Genomic DNA, 21,968 nt, shown 5'->3' on the forward strand with positions numbered 1-21,968 from the left:
AAGCTATTGTGGAAAATAACGCATAGTTTAGAAGTAACGTGTATGTGCCAATCAGTTTGAATTTTAAGTTCTTTTGTTAGAATGAGGTAGGAATTAGAACAAAAATTCTGCATTAAAGTACCGAGAAGACATATAACGCAATAGGAAGTTTTTTTTTTTTTTTAAATCGTTAAACCCTTATAAAGATTAGCTTCTATCCATTCACCATCAATGACCAATTTTTTTTATTTATACGTATACATTATACGTATATTATATTTATATGTATAATATATTTATACGTATATTCTATTTTAGCAGTACATTTTACCTTACTGTTTTATTACGAAAATGAATATCTTATATATTAAACAGATAATTCTATTTGACAGTGTTAATTTACTGAGCAGAGACCCAATATGTATATCACATTATTTATTACAAAGAAATATATTAAATTTATATCTATATATGCCCTAGACTTTCTTATTTTGACAGATATAATGTAACTCGTTTACAGACGAAGCTATTAAAAATATATTTTCTGACAATGATGTAATTTTAAAGTCACTTCTTCGATAAACTGAATGAAGATGGCACTTGTAGGGTTAGTTATCACATATATAACGAGGGACGTGGATATATTGATGTAGAACAGTACAACAGAAGTAATAAAAGAAGAAACTGGAAACCACTCTACTGATGGCTTTTCTTTCACTAGTAAGTGTGAGATGCTGGTTTATTCTGAAGAATGATAATTCCCTTTTTGATTTTGACTCATTCCTTTCAGAACTCTTAGAACCGGTTCAATTATCATATCTAAAATTATATTAGTAATAATAATACTAAAAATGTAAAAAATTAGTACAAGTGTATTAAAAAAAAAAAATTGTAATTTTCTTATGTTTGGTACATGACAATTTAACATTTTGACGATATTCAAAATTTGAATCACTGTTAAAATAATACGTGTTGTTAGTTTATTTGAATTGGATACAACATTTCATTCGTCGTGTTTAATCGAAAATTTGGTTAACGGGTTAAATAACTTGTACAGAATACTAAAATAAGACCCACCGGTTTAGTCAATTGGAGAACGCGTCTTCCCAAATCAGCTGATTTGGCGGTCGAGAGTTCCAGCGTTCAAGTCCTAGTAAACGCAGTTAATTTTAAACGATTTGAATACTAGGTAATGGTACCGGTGTTTTTTGATGGTTGGCTTTTAATTAACCACGCATCTCAGAAATGGTCGAATGGAGACTGTACAAGAATACACTTCATTTACACTCATACGTATCATCCTCATTCATTCTTTGAAGTAATACCTGAACGGTAATTCCAGGAGGCTAAACAGGAAGAAGAAAGAAGAATACTAAAATAAAATTTGAAGATCAAAATGTATTTGTGGGTATGCTCAGACAAACGGCTTTCTTATGAAAGTTGTTCGTCTGAATTCTAGTTACGAATTTAGCGTTAATAATTTTAGATTCTGGTTAAATTTTATGGTTAAAACGAGTTGTATATTACTTAAATTTGACTCTATTTATAGGTTTAACTTGAATTTCAAATTCAGATGAAACTATTTCGTGTAAAAAAAGAATTTTATAATCGTAAATCTTCAGTATTTGCCCATGTGAAGAAAGGATATTTCAGTTAGAATAAAAAATAATTAGGTTTATGAGGAGGCTATTTTATTACAATTAGTATTATTTTATAGAAATTTTGTAAATAATAAAAAAATTAATTCTGCTTATTATTTTCTAAATGAATTTGTGTTACACGAGTTAATCATGGGTGTAAATGATAAGGTATTCTGATATTCAGATAGCTTTAATCGTGCTTCTGTGGGATCAGTTTGATGCGCTGTAGGTCTAAATAGTTGCAGTCAACCACTGCGAAATGATACTTTAGCTCTTATATATATCGTGTAGCGTTGAAGCTTACCTTTGTATACCACTAGCAGAATATCCAGTTATCTGTTGACGATACAAAATCGACGTTACTACTAAGTAATATATTAATTATTATTCAACAGAATAATTTAAATATATAAATATTTTTATAATACATAATAACTAATTAACATATACAATTATTTAAATATAATTATTATCACTACAATCAAGATTGTCAACTTAATTAATTTTTTTACCAGTCTGTTATATATGAAAGATGATGGCACCTAGTGATGAACAATGTGATGCCACTTATATGGCTAAATATCAACTATATTTCGGTGGGGTTGTCTTGAATACGTACAATAGTATCTTTGGTTCAGCAAAAGAATTATATATATTTATTTCCCCTATGACATTCATTTACCCTTATAAATTAACTGTCGTTTCAAATTCCTGTCTCAAAAATAATTCATTTGCTTTTCGAATTAAAGTCAACGTCATATAGCTCCTCCTTATTGTTCACCTGTTTCTCGTTCTCTCAATTTCTTTTTCTAAGAACTTTATTTTTCCCGCCCCCGGAGCCGGACTCGCAATTAATCATAAACTCAACTCCGACGGGTGCCATCGCTTTGGCTACTTCGGCAAGAGTCATGTCATGCCTCTAATGAGGGAACCCCAGAGGGTCCCCCCCACCGGAATTATGGTATTAATGCCTCCGGTGGGATTCCTAACCGGATCTGCGGTCTTACATTCCTCCCCAAAGGTGCTGCAGGGCAATCCCAGCCCGATAATTGATGGTGGGACGCCGAAGCTTCCCACCCTACCCAGATGAGGCTGTCCCTTGCAAATACCACGCCAGGACAGACACCGCTAACTTATGACACACATGGGTGAAGTCTGACAACCTCGAACCCTGGCTTTATGTCCATGCAACTTGCAAGAAGGAAACTGAGCTTCCCGTTTACAGACCTTCCGTAAGTGGCCTACCTCTCCACAGATGAAACAGTGGCCACTCCTATCCAGGCCGTAACAAGACTGAGCCATATGGCCCAGACAACAGCACCAGAAACACAGGTCATTGAAGGTGCGTCTCGTGACCCTAAAGGGCACCCAACCAATACGGATCCGCCCATCTGACAACAATTTTTCCGCAAGGATGGGCGGCATCACCACTACCACCGTGACCACCTGTGTTACCCAATTGGCCGGCCGCATGGACAAGGTATCTACCGTCACCGACTTTCCTGACACTTTGCAAAATTCCGCAACAAAGTCTTCTTTCGTTGTCATAACGTCTACATCATTAAACAGGATGTGGACCCTCAAACTGCCACTCCCCGCCACAACTGTGAGATGAATTCCAACTTCGTAGAGATCTCCTGACGCAGCTGCTCTGCAGCGCCACCAACAACCCGCACCTGGATATGTAAGTACTCCCCGAAGTCCTTACGCGTGGAAAGAACCCTGGGTTCACCGGGCGACACGCCCCTTTGACAGAGCGGAAGAGATTAGCATAGATTCTCCCTTCCATCTTCACCACCACTATAGTCTTCGGCAAACTCATTGGCCCCTTCTTTGAGAGCCCTTCTCCTGCGGCACTGACGATAAACGCAGAAGATGCACCCAATACCTACTCCCAACTCATATTCCACTGAACGTCGTAAAATGTGCCCAACTCTCCCAATTGGACCACAGAAGCAAGCCACTCTACTTTGACTATTTGTCATGACCTGCGAGGTTGCCGTAGGCTAGTTGAAATAAAATAAACTTCTAACGCGTGTATTACCAAAAATAACAGTAATTAGCAACAAATAACGTCAGGTAAAATACTAATTACTTAATAAATCAAAAACTCTTATTGAAAAGACGCACAACGAAACATAGTTCAGCGAAAACAAAACAAAACAACAAAAACGTACTAAAACAAAAAAAAAAAAAAACAACACGAAACAACTAAATAACTATGAAAAGAACGAAAAACAACAAAATTATGAAATAAAAAACTACAAAAAAATAATGAATTCACGGAGGACGCAAAAGTCAACCGTATGCATCAAGAACTTAACATCGATTCACATCATTCTCTCAAATAAGTTCTACGATGAGTACGGAAGATGAATTCTCACGTAGAACGGTAGGTTCTGTTCTTGTAGTCCTAAATTTGTAAATGTGGGGAGTATGTCTAGAGATGAAGCTTAAGTTTTACAAAAGCATCTAACCTAATTTCTCAGGATGGAATAAATTTAAACCTGATTATTTTGATATAAAGTTCACTTATATGCAACATAAAATTTAATTTTTTCTCAATCTTCCGCTGTGAGCGCTGGTAAATTACTTATCTATTCAAACCACATCAAACATACAATTTTATTATGATACGAGTATATAAAGTGTTTTTATTCGAGTGTAACAAACTAAATATTGATTAGTTTTTGTTTTTTTTTGGAGAAAATGTAAAATTACGATAGAAATATCTATAAAACGTAAACTTATTTAGCTGTGTATATTTAAGATTTTTATTTTCCGAAATATGTGTTTTGATTTTTCATAAATTTTAATTAATTCTGAAGATAAATTTAAAAATTTTGTTTAAGCCGCAAGCAAAAAGACCATATTTTCTTTTGGATTTTTCAGATTTAAATTAATTTTTTCTAGTTATTTACCTTTTTTTTTCTGAACGGTTAAATTTTTTCAAAATAAATATGTTTTTTTTTATATGTTGATATTCCTATAGATTTTACTCATTTTAAATCAATTGAGTATTTATGAATGTTTGTTTCTCACTAACAATAATTTATCGCTTTTAAATCTTTTCATTATGTAACATTTCACAATACTCAAATTCCATTTTTACAGCCAATAATTTGAAATTATAATACCTGAACTAAACTATTTTTATGAAAGAAATCATGTTTGGAAAAGCTTTGATCCTGAAATTTAAATTGAAACTAAAATTTAATCTCTATTCAAGTGAAAACATTTTACAACCTTACAGACTACTTATTTTTTTGATATTTTCTCTTTTCTTTGTTTTAGTGTAAGAAGTTAGGGTTTAAAATACATTGCTGCATTATAAAATTACATTATACTTTAATGTTAGCATCTGAACGGAAAGCAATAGTGGCATTATGAATTATAATTGCTTAGACTTTTATTATTGTGCATAAGATATACCTGAAGTGTAAGATACACCAGTAAGAAATACGTACTCTGAGTGTAATGATGTTCACTATATAGTCAGTCCTTGAAGTTATTAGAGTGAAGGTGTCACTAGCAGCAAAGAATATCACAAGTACCTTGGTAGGCTTGGCATGATAATATATTCGGCTCAGTGAAATAGGAAATAAAAAACCACTTCACTCTTCAGTTTCTCTAGTAAACTTCAAATAGGAATGCTTATTATTCTTGAAAAAAGGTATTCTATTTTTTAGGATGATTTTGGTTTCATCTCAAATCAATAACCGTCATGTTACATGTTACAGCATTTAACAGACATATATCTTTCCTTCTTTTCATATCTGAAGAAATAATTTCGATTATTTATTAAATCAAATGAAAAGTAACATAATTTTGTAAAATTTCAAGACAGTAATAAGGTAAATGTGTATAGTTGAAAACCTCCTCAAATAATAATATTTTTACTACTTGAAAAACTAAATATTTTTTTTTAATCATATTAGTTGCAATAGCATATTATAAAAAAGATATTTATTCCGGAGATATTTGTTCCGGAACAAAGAAAAATAGATAATATAATACATCAAAATAACATAGTACACTAGCGTAATACATCAACATCATAGTACATCAATATAATACATCAAAGGGACATATCGATCAGATCAATCATATATAAAACAGAGATAGCAATATTATACAAAAGACATCTCAAAGTCACAAAACAAAGCACAGCAAGATCATAATTAAATGTAGTAGCTATGAGATCTCTTTCATCTGAATTCCGTATTTCTTATTCTATTCATCGCTTCTTGAAACTTTACTTAATCCTATCACAAAATGTGCCTTCGTATCGTCTATACTATATATTTTCTGGAGTGAAAGTATCTAGGTTTTCTACTATAGAATCTAACGGTAATACCATTAAATAAAACTTATTTATTGTTACTTAATCTTCGGTTGCTATGGAAAGAGCTACTATTATATTTATCGGATCTGATCTCTTTAGTAATGTAATCGCACAACTTCATCTAAAATATTAGTTTATAAATGGTTCTGTAAAGAGTACACTGAAAAAATATACAAATTCCTGGAAAAAATCGGAAAATGGTGCTAATCAATAAATATAATGTTCAATATAAACATAATACCGTGTTCTCTATTGTATGGCTTGGCGTAGTTTACGAGAAGTTCCTGGTATTGATGGGCTACAGCCAGAGGAACTTTCTTTTTCCTGTTTAGCCTCTAGTAATTACAATTCAGATATTACTTCAGAGGATGAATAATGATAATACGTATGAGTGTAAATGAAGTGTAGTCTTGTACAGTCTCATTCGACCGTTCCTGAGATGTATGGTTAATTGAAACCCAACCACCAAAGAACACCGGTACCCACGATCTAGTATTCAAATCCGTGTAAAAATAACTGACTTTACTAGGACTTAAACGCTTGAACTCTCGACTTCCAAATCAGCTGATTTGGGAAGACGCGTTCACCACTAGACCCGCCAGCCTAACGTCTGAGGTTAACTGGAGGTTGGTAGACGGATTTGCTGCCGAAGTAATAAAGAAAAATATTGAAGAGGAGCGACGATTAGAGCGATAATGTGTGCGCGTGTTAGGGACGGGTGGACAGCCCTAGTCGGGAGGGCCGACATGCCGAGATATGCCGGTTTCGTTGATCGACTGGGGACTCCAGGGGAGATTTCGGATGATGGGTGCTTATGTATATGTATTATATATATGTGTATAAATTAAAAAACGGGGATTAATTAACATAGATGAGTGAATAAAAAATCAAAAGTTCCGGGTGTGACTGGCTGACCTGCCATGCCGGACGTACTCCGGCTAGGCGGGGAGGCCATTTCGCGGCGGGGACGCGCTCCTCTGTGCTATACTTGATGACCGGCCCATGAGTGTAGGGGAAAAAATATTCCATTCTTAATTTTTTTTTTGACTGCGTAAGTACTCTTTGAGGTAGGTTTCGGAATCATCTGTATGCGATAGGTTACTCCGTAGCGACGTCTCCTATGTAGTGTTTACAGTCAGTTTCCCGAGAACGCTATATACCTCTTCCTTAAATATAAGGGTTTTAAGAGGAAATAATTTAAGGACAGACTTATGGAAGGTTTGAATGTTTCTGACTTAGAAGACATTCTCTACAGTTTTTACTCATTAGAACTGCAGAATGGAATATAAATAAGTTAGGTTTTTGGGAAACATTACAAACGTAAGGCTGAAAAGCCATCGATAAATTACAATTTATTTACTTCTTATAATTATTGTCTCTTGTTAAGAAGTGCATTGCATCGTATGGAAAAGTTAACAAGTGTCACACTATTTTTTATAAAATTGATTATCAAAATGATTGGATCCTTTAATATCCCTATTTTAAGGAACATGTCCTTTACATATTCAAACTTGTGATCGCATGAAAGCGTAAAGGCTAAATTTACTTAATTGTTTATCACATTTCTGTTCGTTATTAAATTAAGAATAAAATAGTTAAAAGAAGTTTTTAAAATTCTTTTTCATTCTGACTATTAATAAAATTATTTACGTTTTAAAATTGTTTAATATTATAAAAAAGTTAGGTTTTCAAATCAACCTGAATGTTATTTTCTTTTTCTATGAATAATAAAACAAATAAACCGATTTTAATTTTTATTATTTCGTGAAGGCTTTTTAGAAACGTTTCAGGTGAGTTAAGCGGAATACTGTCTAAACGAAAATTTCATTGTTTGTCATTATTATTACTACTGAATTGTAAAACCATAATGATATATAACTTGATGTTTTTCTGATGTAAAATGTATTTTCATTTGAAAAAGTATGAAAATTTCTTGCTTTTAAAAAAATCGTTATACACAAACTTAATAGAAATATTTGAGTTAAAATAATGATTAAATAGCCACGAATTCTGTAGAGCCTTTGTCAATATTCGTAATGATATCTTTAGATTGTTTTTTTTTTGTTTTATTTTATAAAGGTGCAGATTTTACGTATTTTATGTTTAAAATGTTTGAGATCATTGTAAAATTACTGAATTAGTAAGCCACTTATAGTTGATTTAGTTGTTTTTAATTAACGTCAAATTCAAAATATAAAAATTTTAAGAATTTTGAAATATATATTTAGGTCTAGTTATATTTTATTTCTATGTTAGTCCTTTTTATTTATTTTGTAATATTTTCTCTTTTAAATGAAAATATAAGTTTATGTTAAATATTATTCAAGTTATCATTAGTTAAAGTTTATTACTTTTATTAATTAAATCATGGGGTCGTATAAAATACCAGTTTCATATATAAGTCAAGTTGCTAACTTGTTAACAGTATGAAATTCTGTTAATTTAATACTACATGTAATTACAGGTATAAAGGAAACGTTGGTACATTTAACTCACGATAGGCAGGTATGTCAGATGTAATTACAGTATGTTATATTTAAGTTGTACAGCAAAGTTTATAAACAAAACAAATGTTTGAATGACACTTTGTTAAATACAATTAAAATGGAACACGGGGAAGAAGCAAATAGTAGGAAGCAGTTTGGTTTAAGCATAATATTATGGCTAAGTTACTACAGGTACAAATGTTTATATGCAGTAATGGTTTACGACGAAATAGTGCCCAGAGACAGACTCTAGGGATTTGAGGAATGGCTTTCTGCCCAGCACAGTATTACCAACCTCTTACTTAGCTTTACAGTATTATAAGGATGATCTTTACTTATTTATATTACGTTAATACTAACTTTTTTTTAATAATTATGTATATTTTTTTTTCCATGAATGATTATGATTAATTAAAATAAAATTTTAACGTAATAATCAAAACATGCCTTTTTTATTTGAAAGTTTTGAAGTTATATTGTCAAAGCTATATTCAGCTATTTAATATATAAAAAAAAACTTTTAAAAAAGCAACTTCAATAAAACCCACCCTACAAAATAAAAATTAAAAACGTAAAAGAAAACACAATTTCTTTAAATTCTTTCTTAAATTTCCTCCTTTCAAAATAATTATCTAACTAATAAAAAACTACGTAACCATTATTTCGTTCCAACTAAAAACAGTAGAAATCTTAAAAAAAAACTGAGGTATTGTAGTTTATATTTTAAGAATTTTTTTTAAATTCAATTTTTATTAGATATATATTTGCGCGGGCACACGTTTTGGGGTATGTGTTATTATGGTTATTTTGATTTAAAATATGACAAGCCTATAAAAATGTATGCCCCTTTGAAGAAAATTCATTCTAAGAAACACAAAGACGTCTTCGTAAAAATAATAAAAGAGTACAGATTAGCAATGTAGTTTGTTACAAGTATCAGTTAATGCCTCTGAAATGTGAAATATGTATTTTATTACTTATCTAAATAATTAACATTCAATAAAATTTACTCTTTTTTTAAATAACTTATCTGAGTCATTGAATAAAAGATTCATTTAATATCAGAATGACATTAAGGTGTCTATGATTATCAAACAAGAAAACAGTACGCTAAGAAGACAAAATAATAAAAACTATTTGCTAATCGTCTATGATGTTTAAATTTAATTATTTGTTTAAGAAAAATTCTGATAAATTTATATGGATAATAATTACAAGAAAATGAATTTTTCTACAAAAAATTAAATATCATCAAACTCGATGGATTTAGTGAAGTTTAAATCTCAACCAGATTAAAAAAAAAACGCTTAATTAATACTCGTGTGAAATTAAAATATGTTATTCATATTTTTAATTACTTTTTATATAAATTTATACTTCAGTCTAAAATATAATTACAGAATAATGTAAAAATCACACTAGTGTTTTTTTATTTTACATTATTTTAAATAGAATCCTTTAATTTCCGTAACATTATATACGATCTGAATGTACAATATTTGTAATTTATAATTGAAATATTTTTGTTTAAATGATAATTTATTAGAATTATGGAAAATAAATAAACATGCACAACAAAGTTGCATATTTTTTAAGTTATACATGGATTTACAATTTAATAAATAGATTTGACAGAAAGAAATGTAGGTATATGAACAGGAAAAAACAAAATCACGCTATTCGTATATTGATTTATTTATAGAAATACCAAATCACGGCAGATTGTTACTAGAAATTATTATTTTGTGGCGTTCACGGTTACCAGTTTTCCTTGGTCCAGCAAATTAATTTCCGTTAGGTATACAGTACTCTATAGCTGAAACTAATGTCTCGAAAATAATCTGCAACATGGAACCGGTAGAATAAAAAGGTCCGACATTGGCCGGATGTAACCAAATACAGACTATATTGATTCTGTACGAATATCCGTAGCTCAAGCAACGTTTTCCGTTGCCTGCAGTATAGTCTAAAATCAGCGTAGCGCTGAACATTGCACGCCACGCATCTCCACTTAATGTACTGGAAACCGGCAAAACACCGGTTAATTGCTTTGCCCAGGCGTTACCGCCCTATCTAATGTCCCTCCAAATTCCTTATCTCTGAAATTGTTTTAAGATTTTGCTTAAATCCTTTCTCTGGTTTATTTTTATTTTTTTGTTTTCCTTTTTTTAGAAAACGTAATCACAATTAATTTTCTAATAATAATAATAAAAAAATTTAACAGAGGTTTTATAACAACCGTTTACGCGAAATGTTAATTACCGTCTGGTGATAAAGTTTATTTTTCAATATTTAAATAGAGAAATATTTTTTTTTAACACAATTTAAAATAAAAAAAATGATTTAATTAATTTTCGGTACGTAAAAATATTAAAGATTATATTCAACAAAACTGTATATAAATGTTATATATTTTTGTTACTATATACATTTCAATAATTATAAAACTCTCAATAATAAATAAAAAGAAAAATTTAGTAAACACTTGAGGAATGAATGTATATCAATAGATGTTAATTATCTTGTATTTTTTTTTATAAAAACAGTTAAAATAATATATCTTTAAAGATTAAAATTTTTTGATTTAGTTTCTTCTTTATACTCGTAGTTATAAATATTTCCGGTTCAGTTTACTTCTTCCAAATTTTCAGATTACTTCTAGGATCTAACTCTTTCATGAAAATGCTTCCCTCCCCTAAGGTAAGTTCACTCATGAATATAACAATCTCTTGTTTCTCGAAATAATTCTATTAATCTATTTTTATTTGTTGTAATCCCTGTTGAGTAATAATTTTCTTAATCTATTTCATATATTCTTTCATTCCTAATTCTATATATACATAACACTTTTAAAATCGTTCTACTACTTTCTTTTTTGCCGATGCAGTAATTCGCATTCTTGAAATTATGACTGACATAAATAGTAGGCTCAGTTCACAAAAAAAAATGTTCATATCCTGATAAATTTCATTTGAAAATCAAAAAATCAGTTGATAATTACTAAAACCAAGTAGGATTAGTGTAAAACCTTGAATAATTCACAAATAATTGCTGTTGCTTCATTATTTGGCATAATAAAAAACCTTATTATTTATAACAATACAATATACTCATCAGTAATGATAGATCTATTTTATAAAAAGGTTTAGCGAAAGAAATATGTTCCTAGATTTGCAAATGTATGAAATCCATGATTTTCTTCTCTGTTTTTTAAGATTATTTATGGACATTGAATTTTGGTGCTATAACAGTTATTATACACCAAAAAATTAATGTTTGTTTTGAAAAATAAATTAAATTATTTAACAAGAGATAAGACAAGATGATATTAAAAATTAAAAAAACACGACTGACAAAAAAATGTTGCTCTTGAATATAGAATAATTACTAATATATCATAATTAAAGAGCGTGTGGTGACAATTTTGTATATAGTATAATTTTTTAAATATATTTCAACTATTTCAACATACCAGTATATATATATATACACATACACATATTTATACAGCATCTGACATACCCGGTAACGTAAGGATTCCAATGCGGTGAGCTTAATATAAATCGGTTCAGCCGTTACCTTGCTACGGTGAAACAAACAAACATCCATACGTAATAGAGCCGAAATATACGAGGGTAAGTCAATTATTATCCGCAATTTAGTTATATTTTTGTTTATGTTGCTAATACTGTCGTGTTGCGTAGATTACGCATACGTGGTTTAATTGTTGTTATGTCTGTGCAGGTTTGTTGTTGCTAGGTTAGTTCCATTATCGCTGACCTGTCGTTAACCATGTCTGCTCCGCTAAAGACTAAAGAAGAGCAACGTTCAGTGATCCGTTTTTTTGTGTTTGGAAGCTGTATCAGGCGCCGAAATTCATCGAAGACTTTCGGTACAGTACGGGAACAGTCTGTTGTCGTAACGTAGTATCTACGAATCGATTGAGAAATTCAAAAACGATTGCACGACGAAGAAGCCGGACGACCGTTTACCGCCACAAATGAGTAAAATATTGAGCTTGCACGTGACACGGTTTTCTTAGACAGACGAGTAACTATCGATGAAGTGGCAAATCGTCTGCAAATTAGTCACGGTTCTGCCTACGAAATCATCCTCAACAGACTTGGGATTCATAAAGTCTGTGCAAGATGGATCCCATGACAACTCCCACAGTCGCATAAACAAACAGTCGCATGGACATCTGCCGAAAACATTTGGATCGCTAGGGTAACGAACTGGACATCTTCTTAGACAGAATCATCACCGGTGACGAGACACGGATCCATCATTACTAGCCGGAGAGTAAACGGCAGAGTATGGAATGAAACATCCAAATTCGCCCTGCAAAAAAAAATTCAAGACCCAACCGTCTGCATGAAAACTGACGCTTACGGTTTTTTTGGGACTCACAAGGCCCAGTGTACTGGAACATTATGAGGAAAGGGGCACGACAATAAACAGTGCGCTTTACAGTGTGATGCTTACTGTCAAGCTGAAGCCTGCAATTCGAAGCAAACTCCGAGGACCTCTGTCGAAAAGTGTTATGTTGTTGCACGACAATGCTCGCCCACATACTGCTGCCCACGCTGCTGAAACGCTCCAGAAACTTAACTTTGAAGTACCGGCTCATCCTCCGTATAGTCCTAATCTTGCCTCTTCTGACTACCACTTGTATCGTCCACTCAAAAAGGCATTAATGGACCGTCGATTTAGCTCGGACGAAACGGTGAAAGAAGCGGTGCATTCCTGGTTCGCAGATCAACCGAAAACCTTCTTTTATGACGGCAACAGGAAACTTGTGCAACGATTGACCAAGTGCGTTGAAATACAAGGAAACTATGTGTGAAAAATGATGTACATGTAAGTTTCCTATTTGTATTGCAATAAAATTTATAACTACATTGCGGATAATAATTGACTTACTCTCGTATTAAACTTATTTTTGGGGAGTCATGTAATAACAAGAGTAATAAATAAGTAAGAATAAGCAACACCAATACATAAGCGTAAGAAGAAAGAACATGTTTCATGATCGGTCATACTGTCCGTCAAAAAATCATATTATATTTCAATAGATTGTTAATAGTTACACGCTGTAAACATGTTAATTCTGTGGTAAACATTTATTATATGGAAAAAATAAATGGTCATAACCACAAACGTATCCAATTGATTTGGACAGATATTATCCTCGAAATCCATACGTCTTCTACTGAAATAACTCTCTGTTATATCTATTGTTTACATATCTAGTAACAGAGCACGTTTTAAGCAATTAAAAAAAAATTCTGTTACCAATTTATTGATTTGTATACAGACAAAATAATTGTAATTATTACAAAGCTACCTATCTTTTAGAAAGCTAATAGAATTATTAGCTTTTAATACAAAAAGCCTGGAAATATTTTAATACATCCTCTTTGTAATGTTTTAAAGAACTGCCTTTTTGCGAATGAATAGTGTAGGATTGGTAGTTTGAACCAATCACGTCATTATCAGCCAAACAAAATGCAGAATTCCCCCTTAATTTTCTCACTACCAATCAGCACACAGAATTTCTGTGATTAATCACTAATGAGAGAATTCGGAATGCACCATCTTTAACCAGATTAAAAGAACACTTTTTTGTAATATTTTTTGCGGGTTTTTACAATATATGATTTTATTGAAGGATAATCATCATATTTTTTTCAATTGTGGTATTTTATTGTAGTCGGTGATCGTAATTTGATTTCGTCAAGTTCAGTATTGTTCATCGACTAGATATCGCTGGGTTATAATGTTGCCTTGCATTAAATATTTTTTGAACCATTAATACGATCATTAAATGTTTAGACAAAATATTTTTTGGATTTTCTGCTCTGCCCGGGTCATGTCGTGTTTGAACTTCATGTTGTAGATGTTAGCTTCTATCTTGCGCCTCTTTCTATCATATGTAAGTACCATTTGACCCATCAAGAGGTCCTAGGCTAGGACAGGTCAATTTTATAGGCTGTTTCGTCTTATTAACAGCTTATTTTTGCGTATTGAATCATCCGAAGTCCGGTTACTATACTAGATGAGGTTTGGCCGTGCCTTTAGCCACTGGTAAGCTATGAACAACCCACCGGGTTGGTCTAGTGGTTAACGCTTCTTCCCAAATCAGCTGATTTGGAAGTCGAGAGTTACAGGGTTCAAGTCCTAGTAAAGCCAGTTATTTTTACACGGATTTGAATACTAGATCGTGGATACCGGTGTTCTTTGGTGGTTGGGTTTCAATTAACCACACATCTCAGGAATGGCCGAACTGAGAATGTACAAGACTACACTTCATTTACACTCATACATATCACCCTCATTCATCCTCTGAAAAATTATCTAAACGGTAGTTACCGGAGGCTAAACAGGAAAAAAGAAAGAAAAGAGAGAAGCTATGTACGAATAAGTCCTTCCTCCGAAAAAATTCCATTGCGTTTGGTATTTAACCCTTTTTTAGACTAGTAAAGTAAATCCGGCGTTTTTCATCATGTAAAAGAGCCAAACCCGAATTTAAATTTGAGTTTTTGTGGTGGGGGGTACCTCAATTGGTCACCATCTTGAAAATAAGGGTTAGTTTTTCGTTATCTTTAAATCTATAGTTCTACAAAAATTTTGCAAAAAACGTTTTTGTAGATAATAATATTATTACAAGTTTTTCTAATAAATCTTTATTGTAACTTTTATAACAAAAAAATTGTAAATAAAAATTTATCAAATATTTAGGGTTGAATGCTTTTAAAACGTAATAACTTTTTTCTATTTATCTTATGAAAACTTTATACCAGAGCTTTTTTATATTTTCTTACCGAATAATTTGACCTACAAATTATTATTTTTTCTTTATTTTCTTTTTTTTTGTTTTATTACCTTCAAGCGACGCAACTAAAGGATCAGTGAGGTATATAAAAAATTAATTTAATATTATTTCATTCTATGTTATTTTTAAAAGCTTTTATTTAACTCGGTTTAGGAATAATCAAATCTTGCAACTGTAATATCTTTTGATCTATCGTATCTAAATCAATGAAATTTGGTACACGTATGTAACTTCGGTGACAATACAGCACTACGGTGTCGGAATTTGATATGTCCCACCCCCATGCCACCAAGCACTTCCCATACGCTAAATTCATGCATTAAGTTGAAAATTTTCATTTCTCATGAACTATCGTATGAAAATGATTGAAATTTGGTACACGTATGTAACTTTGATGTGTAAAAATAACTTTTATAGTTTTTATACTTTTTTAAAAGCTTTCATTTTTAGTCTGAAAAAAAATACAAAAAAAAAAAATTACAAAAATATATTTGATTACATATAAAATATTATTTAAAAAAATGCTTTTATTTAAATAATATTAACACTAACATTAATAAAAAAAGGAAAGAAATTAGAAAAATCCTCTAAAAAGTAAAAATAAAAATTAAATCAAATTGAGAATTTTAAACAAAAAATATAATATATTAACAATTATATAAATGCACTGAAAAGTAAAAAATAAATTATATAAATATCTATTAAATAAACAATAAATAAAAAATAAATAAATGTAATAATTATTAAATTTTAAAATTAAAAATAATGAAAATATTTAGTTAAATAAAAGGGCGCAGTTTTTATAACAATCTTTTCGAATAAGTATTTATAGACATTTGCTGCATTTTAAAATATATATTTTTTGTTTAATGAGGTTGTTTAGTATATGTATAAACCTTATTTATCTGTAATGAAATAACTCAAGTTTTAATTCTTTGATGGTTCAAATTTGCACCGAGATAACCTTTAAGCGTTAATAAGATTAAAAATAACAATTAAATTTAGAAATCTTGCACAATGTTATTACATTTTGACGGTAATCTGAAAAATTATTAATTATTATCATTATTATAATTATAATTGTAATCGTAATTATGAATTCATTAAATAAAAATTCATAATTAATTAAATGAAACTTTTAGCGAAAAGAGTGCGTTCAGTTTGGCTTAGATTACAAGTAGAATTCGAAGATGAACTTCAGCTATGTGAGAACACGTACAAAGAAAGCGAGTGGGTGCATTTTCCCAGATTGTTACTTGTAGCTAGTCAGTCTCAACTGGAGAGGTTCCAGCAGACCTTTCCGCCACCTCGCGTCGTTATTGAAAATGAAAATGAAGATTAATTGTTTTAAAAGTTAATGTTGTGTTGTTTTAAATAAATTATAAAAACTGCGCCACGCTTTTATTTAACTAATTATTTTCATTAGTTTTAATTTTAAAATTTAATAATTATTACATTTATTTATTGGTTATTTATTAGTTATTTATATAATTTATTTTTTACTTTTCAGTGCATTTATATATTATTATTTTTTTCCTTTTTAATTTTTCTTTTTTCCATTCTAATTTTTTTCCCTTTTTTTATTAATGTTAATATTAGTTAAAGGCTTCTTTTTTTAAAAAAAATCTTATATGTAATCAAATATATTTATGTAAATTTTTTTTGTTCGTTTTTATCTCATATTTCAGCCACTTATTTATTTAGTACTTATCGCTTGGATTTCAGTTCCCACTCCGGTGAATTGTTGATCGTATTGAAAATTTTAAGGCGTTATATAAGAGGTAAACTTGTTGGTTTCTTATGTTTTTTGACCTGAAGAATGGAATAAAACAGATCCCAGAACTTTACCCGTAGTTTTCATGATATCCAACATAAAAAAGAAATATTTCATGGAAAAAAACAGGGTTTTTTAGGTATGAAGTAAAATAATTAACGTTTGTATGAACTTTTTCAGGTCTAGAATCAATTTTTAAATTAAAATTCTTCCTCCTAAATCACCTTTTCTCTCTCTCATTCTTTCTATATATATATATATGTAGAGAAAGATTAATTTTCTAAGCATTTGACACTGTTGGTATTAATACAATTGTATAAATTAAAGTTCCATTTGCCAACAATTTACAAATATATTTTCAAGTACTTTCGGAGGTAGGTACTAGTAGTTGGTTAGGAGGTAGGTAGATAGTAGTAATTTCATAATAGCTGTAAACATCTTACGGACATGACGTTACAGTCTTATTGACGTATAAATTATTTTTTATTTCTTAACGACCGACTATTATGAACGTAACAATTTTAATTTAAATACAATTACGCATATGACTTATGCATTTTGAATTAACATCTTATAAGAAATCTCTGATGATGGAGTAGCGACTTCAAAAGTATTTGGAAATATATTTGAAAATTGTTGGTACGTGGAACTTTAATTTTCACAAATATATAATAATAATATTTTTACTTTGGTTGTAATATTTTTTTACAAAGATTATCAAATTATTCGCTGATTCATAATTCAATAGATATACGAAAACCGAAAAAAAGTGGATTATTTTTATTTCCTTTCATGGCATGAATTTTTAGTTTTAATTTTGTTTTATTGATTAGTAATTAATTCATTGAAAATATATTATAATTTACGAATAACTTATGTGATACTAATTACGTTATTAATAAAAAAAAAATTAACTAGATTAACTAGGAATTTTTGATAAAAAATAAAATAAAAGTATGTCAGAAACGTTTAGAAGAAATGCAGAATTTTAACCTCGACCATTTTTCCTACTTAGGATAGGTAAAAAACGTCGTAGAGCATATATTTCTGTAATATTTAACTGTATAAATTTAGAACTAAAACTGTGGAATTAATAATGCAAATATTTTTGCACTGTACCTTTCGGGATTTTCATTAAAAAAATAATAATAAAAGAAATAAAACATAAAACGAATTCCACTGTGGCTTTTTAAACTAATAAAATATTATTTATTATGCTTATAATTTAATGAAATTAACGATTATTCCTATATCTACTAATAAAGTTTTATAAAATATTTTTAGTATGCAGTTCTTTCATGTTTTATTATCACAAATTTTCAATTTAAATATGTAATCACATTTACTTAATTTGTTTAATGTAAATTACTTCAATTGGTAAATATAAAACACGTAACTATTTTTATTAGGAAAATTAGATTTACGAGTATGTATCCTACATTTTTTCTTTTTTTACAGTATATTCTTAATTAATTAAACTGAAATGGTTTCATTTTTGGAAAAAAGGAAAAAATTATAAATCTTATTTAAAGGATTTACGTTAAATTTTTTATATCTTATGATTTTCCGTTAACAACAAAAGTGTGTAATACCGCCAGAAATCCAATTGGTGCGAACTCAGGTTCTCCGTCTTTCCATTCGCTAGTCCGTTGGAATTCCATTATCAAAAATCCCCCTCAAAGGAAAGACCGATGAGTGGGAGGTTTTGTTACGTCCGAGGCTAACCAACAACAATCTTAGAAAATACCTTTAAAGCGAATTGGTTTATAATTTTTTTTTCTACTAAAAGATAAACAATTTATGAAATATTTCAACAAAAATATTTTTAATCTAATAACTTTTACAGCGCACATTTTTCTTATAGTATTATAGGTGAACCGCTTAAATAAATAATAACTTATAAAATTAATTTTTATTTTATGCTAATAAAATTATACTATTAGTTTTTATTGAACGAACAATCAAAAAATAACATTTAACCGTGTTTAAAAGTTAATTGTTGTGCAGTTAAATATAATCTGATCATAGAAGAGGTTTAACTCTGTTTTATAAAATGCATAACCAAATTATAATTAATCTAGGAAACGATTTTTTTTTTATACACCTTTATGAATGTATTAAAAATGAAATGGTTTCAGAACTAATGAAAAAAGAATAACTTTTTTAGGATGCACTTGAACAACGAATTTTTTGCTGTCGGAAAAATTATATTATATTTTTTTGTATTTAAGGAAAAATATTTCAGCTGCGTTGTTAAACATGAAAAAAAATTTAACTTCCTATATTTAGTACTCTGAAACAACATCGAATGGCCACTTTTATATCAAATAAAATATTCCAGTTTAAGAACTACAAGTGAAATTTTTATTGTTTACATAAAAATGTGGAGGAAAAAAATCAAACTTAAAAAAAAAAATTTGCAGAGGAGTTATTACTCAACAAGAAAACTAAAACATGAAGGATACTCAAGTAAAACCAACCTGTATATAATTATTTTTTATTATCTTTATCTTTTTAAATTTTTTGTAGTGGTACCTGGAAATTCTTTTTAAATCAAGATTAGTCACAAGCTTACAAAGCAAAATTTTGTGGTAACACACTGGATTTGCCTTTGTTAAAAGTTAAGAAGGTTAAAATATATTTTCTTCATTGTTATAAATAACAATATCTTTAGCCTGGTAAACCATGTATGTGTATGTTTTGTGTAACTGGGACGATAAATCCAACCAGAAAAGAAAGCTTCAACTGAGTCGAATAACTCTAGCGTTTTTAACTTTTTTTTTTTTTTTTTTTTTTACCTATTTGCATGTTCTGCCCGGATTCGGATACTGCCGAACATACTCTGTTCCACTGTAATAGATGGACTATACATAGATGACGTGCAGGGCTGCAAGAATTAAATCCGGAGAATCTGCTTCTTTTTCTCCTGCGATCCGCTGACAATTGGAACAAAATGGAGGAGTTTGCCAAGATACTGCTTAAGGCTAAAGATGATGTAGCCCTGTTAAGAGGCCATTGAGGCCCCGTGGTAACTTAGTAGTTTAATATTTTCGTTAAGGCAAACAGCTATGAGGAGAAGGAGATCATTCGTTCGTTTGGGGATCATAACAACTGGGTAATGAAAAGACCGAGACCCGGTTCCCTCGGCGGGGGCTAGGGACGGCTTTGTCGGGCCTGTTTCTCTGTCGGGGGGGCTTGAGGCAGGCACATTAAAACAAAAGATCCAACCGGGGGGCTGACCTGCCGTGCCGGACGTACAGCCGGCGGGTGGGGAGGCCTCCTTTGAGTTTAAAGGACACTTTCCCGGGCTGCGCATACTGGAATGGATACCCGGCCCGGGGAAGTAGGGGAAAAAACCAAAAAGCGTTTCTAACCTACTGCTGGTGTAATATTAGTCGTTTTACTTCTTTAAAAATATTTTTTCACTCCCGTATTAGATCATGTAGACTTGTTAGAGATAAATCCTGCGAATCATATTTTGAATGTTCCTCTGGTAACTTGAAATAAATGGAACATTATCTTTAGTGGCATGCGCTCTTACATGGGCATATTGAAAAAAAATTTTTTTTTGTAGAAGAAGAGAAACGCACATTCTTTCCAACAAAGGAACTCATGCTCATAGCATTATTAAATGAACTAAACCTTAGTTTTATAACTGTTTTTTTGCTATTTTTACTTCCTTGTACGAAGTAAAGGAAGTATTGTGACAGCGAAAAATTCCAGTTTCCAGATTCCAACGGAAATATACATTTTGACCATCACTGAATCCAATTTGACTAGTTTCAGCATAACGTCTGTACTTACGTATGTATATACGTACATACGTACATACACACATACATACATACAGTGTATGTATGTATATACGTACACTCAAAAACGATTAGTCGTAGGATGTTGACATTTTGGATTTACGACTGTTGTAACATCTAGTTGTGCAAATCCCCTTTTGATGCAATTGACTGAACCAAAAGTGTCCTAAAGAGCCAAAATCAAAAAAAAAAATTGGATTTTGGACTTTTTTTAAATGCAGTAATAAGTCCTCATTGATAGAATTTCAACGATATATCATAATTGATATTTATTTTCATTGGTTCCAGAGTTATAGCCAAATAAAATTTTAATTAATGAAATATCTGGATCTTAGGGGAAGGCATATCGGTTCGAATAAGACTTCATCTTCTACTTTTTTTTTACTTTTTTTTGATTTAAATATATTGGTTTATTAATTAATATTACCTTCTCATTGTAAAAAAAAAAAATGAGGATTACGATGAATAATATAATAATTCAATAATAATAATAATAATAATAATGAAAAAAATATATATATGAAAAAATAGCAGAAGTTTTTAATGAAATAAAAGTTTATGTACTTTTCATATAAAAAAAAAAAATAGAATAATTAATTAGGTGTACAAGGAACTCATGTGTTGTCCACATCAGATTTTTATAAATTTGTTGTACAAATTTTGTTTTTCCGAGGAAAAACAAAAATAATGTTATCAAAGAGGTTTAGTTCCACGTGTGTTTTAAATTCTTTATTTCCTTTTACCCTTAATTGAAGTATTTGAATATGCAATTTTTTTTTTGTAAATTGTTTCTTAGTGACCAGTAAAAATTTTATGATTGTGAATATTTGAGTCATGTTATTTAAATATACATTTTGTATCAAGAGTGAAACCTGACATTTTTGGTAATGTGCTTATACTTTTTTTAATTTTTACTATATTTTGTTTTGTAAAATTACAAACATAGATATGTAGCTTAATTAGTTGTTAATTTTATTTTCAATGATTTAAAATACATACATATATTTTAAATAATTATATATATATATATATATAATAATGTATATATTAAATAATATATACACATTATATTTAATAACGTAACATAAAAGTGTTTG

The 21,968-nt window shown here is 30.1% G+C and overlaps 1 long non-coding RNA gene across 1 annotated transcript in view; it reads right to left on the reverse strand.

Annotated features, from left to right (window-relative positions):
• LOC142321074 (uncharacterized) overlaps positions 1-21,968 on the reverse strand; it is a 221,036-nt gene that overhangs the window by 87,426 nt on the left and 111,642 nt on the right. The window contains exon 2 of the long non-coding RNA XR_012755566.1: positions 1,924-1,955. This is a non-coding gene — a long non-coding RNA (uncharacterized LOC142321074). The remainder of the gene's footprint in view (positions 1-1,923; positions 1,956-21,968) is intronic.

Source organism: Lycorma delicatula, chromosome 3 (assembly GCF_047948215.1).
Source record: "Lycorma delicatula isolate Av1 chromosome 3, ASM4794821v1, whole genome shotgun sequence".
NCBI classification, from domain to species: domain Eukaryota; kingdom Metazoa; phylum Arthropoda; class Insecta; order Hemiptera; family Fulgoridae; genus Lycorma; species Lycorma delicatula.